The sequence below is a fragment of the Ictalurus punctatus genome, chromosome 4, assembly GCF_001660625.3.
Source record: "Ictalurus punctatus breed USDA103 chromosome 4, Coco_2.0, whole genome shotgun sequence".
Taxonomy (NCBI): domain Eukaryota; kingdom Metazoa; phylum Chordata; class Actinopteri; order Siluriformes; family Ictaluridae; genus Ictalurus; species Ictalurus punctatus.
The window spans coordinates 34,169,392-34,172,062 of record NC_071284.1 but is presented as its reverse complement, the minus strand read 5'-3'; the positions used below and the strand labels follow the sequence as shown (position 1 = coordinate 34,172,062).

General features: G+C 42.8%; 1 long non-coding RNA gene across 1 annotated transcript in view; it reads right to left on the bottom strand.

The window, feature by feature from the left end:
• Nucleotides 1–676: 676 nt before the first annotated feature.
• LOC128629563 (uncharacterized) overlaps nt 677–2,671 on the bottom strand; it is a 103,947-nt gene continuing 101,952 nt past the window's right edge. The window contains exon 5 of the long non-coding RNA XR_008393942.1: nt 677–704. This is a non-coding gene — a long non-coding RNA (uncharacterized LOC128629563). The remainder of the gene's footprint in view (nt 705–2,671) is intronic.

The following is a 2,671-nucleotide window of genomic DNA, read 5'->3' as shown; positions in this document are numbered from 1 at the left end:
TGCACTAACTTTGTCTACTAGCTGTTCAACCTTGTCATCATGATGCCAGAACAGAATCTGTTCTCTGAATTCAGTGCACTGCATCTCCTGCTTTGTAGAGCGTCCTGAGGGAACTCTGGTGCTGGAGCAGTGGAAGGACAAGGCTCAGGAGTTTTGTTAAATTCTTGTGATGACAGAATTTTTGTCCTCATTATCGTTGGTCTTCAGGTTGTTGAAATTGTCCTCGAACTGCTGTAGGTTCTCGGTGTTGCCTTGAATTAGGACCGTGCCAGTGTTATAGATGTTAATGGTTAGCTCGGGGTTGTCCAGTTCTTCAGTGTGGATGACGAGCTGGCAGCTGTTGCATATTCCTCTGAGATGAGCTTCTTCCCCGGTGTTGGTGCGCATGGTGTTGAACATGAGGTTGGTCTTTATTTTTTCACCCTGCTCCTCTGTGTATTCAGCGTAGAGCATTTCTGGGTTTCTCAGTAGAATGTCCATTTTGTAGTTTTTCTGAGTCTTGGCACTGTTCAGTTCTGATGAGTGGATCATGTTCTCTGATGAGTCTGATGATGTTCTCGAGTTGTCCTCCTTGTTGTCTGTTTTCTGGCCCTGTTTCCAGTGACTTGTTTGTTTTGTTTGTTTCCTTTGCTGCTTTGGTCCGTGCAGATCTTGTAGCAGTAATTTTCTCTTCTTCTTCTTCTTCTTCTTTTTTTTTTTTCTTTCTGAAAATGAAAATTAGAGCTCAAAATATCAACGATATTTTTTTTTTGTTTTTTATCAAGAGCTCATTTCTCCGCTGCTGCCTCTTGCTTGTCGGAATCAATTCCTTATATCCTTCCGCGTATTCCGGCTGTTTAGCGAAAATGTTCTAGTGTGTTTGCTTCCTCTGTTGAACTCACAATTTTAATCAAAGTCCGAATTTTTAAATAGTCCTAAATTCTTGCGTGACACTTTTAATATGGCAGAACCCATGGAATTTAGTTAGCGGTTGTTAGTTATTGGTTATTTGGCTATTCAATTCTTGCTAAGTGTAACTGGAACAGAATTCTACTCATATTATTATTATTTTTAAATAATTGACCAACATTTCTGAGGAAAATGTTGATATTCCTGACATTTCTGTCACATTTTTGATGGCACTCTCCCTTTATTTCCTAGTTGCTTAACAACTGAGTTCTGAAGGGCAAATATATTGTCTGTTCTCTAAGTTTTACTCCAACAATTTCAGGAGTCAGAATATTTCGAGAGCCGCAAATCCCCGAGTTGACGCGATATTGACGTGTAATACGGTGGAGTCTGTAGATGTTTGGTCAGCGCTTAATGCTGCAAGTGAAATTACAGTACACTTTTATTCATACAAAATTCTTTCCGCAGTAATGTACCAGAATATTTGAGGAAAACGTCGGTATTCACAACATTTTTGTCCTTTTGATGTCACAAAACCTTTATGTCCTAGTTGCCTAGCAACAGTATTATGTTAAATATGGTAGAATCTATGGAGATTGAATTAGGCTTTGATGCTAAGTGTAATTACAGTGTTCTCATTTTTGATGTCCTTCTACCGTTACGTTGTTTAGTATCTGTCACGTAATGGAGGCGGAGACGGACGCAAGTGCAGATAAAGAGTTCAATAACATTGAAAACGAACGCAAAAGAAGCTATGAACACGAAACACTGAGGCAAATAGAGGGGGGGCGCGGGGGGGGGGGGGGCATGACACAAAGGCTACGAACCCTATGACAGAACCAACGGCAGTGAAAGACAAACGCAAGACAACCAGTGTAGTGCAAACTGTGGCTATAAATACCCATAAGTGCTCGTTAACAAGAATGACCTTCAGGTGCAGGTGGTCATGTGACATGATTGTGTGGTGCAGTGGCTGCTGGGAACTGTAGTCTGGGTTTCCCTCTGGGCTTAGCTTATGGCTAGTTTATGCTCGTTTTTTTTCCAGTTGCCTAGCAACAATGTTCTGTACAGCGAATGTATTTTTAGTAAACAAAAGATTCATTGAAAGGAATAATAAATGTGTATTAATGTATATCATAGGGCACACGGTGGTTTAGTGGTTAGCCTCACACCTCCAGGGAAGGGGTTCGATTCCCACCGTGGCCCTGTGTGTGCGGAGTTCACATGTTCTCCCCGTGCTGCGGGGGTTTCCTCCGGGTGCTCCGGTCTCCTCCCCCAGTCCACAGACATGCATGGTAGGCTGATTGGCGTGTCCAAAGTGTCCGTAGTGTATGAATGTGCCTGCTCTGTGATGGATTGGCACCCTGTCCAGGGTGTACCCCGCCTTGTGCCCCATGCTCCCTATGATTGGCTCCAGGGTTCCCCGTGACCCTGAAGGAAGTATAGAAGATGTATGCATGGATGTATCATGTACGGTATATGTATAATGCATAACTCCGTCCACACAAAGCTCGTCTATAGACCATATCGACGTATTAATGACATCATGTCTTTACATTAATCGGGTAGCTTTTGTATGATCGACCGTGTGTCTGTTGTAACACGCTCCCCTGTAGCCTGCAGCTCGATAAATGAAACAGTCCAGCGATATATTAAATAAAAGCAGATTTGCTTACATTATTGATGGTGTTGAGTGCACACTCCTGAACGCGGAGGTGAACAGAGGCATCTCAAATCTACACCAGCAGCTCAATACTCAGATACGAGCTCGTCTGCAATCATA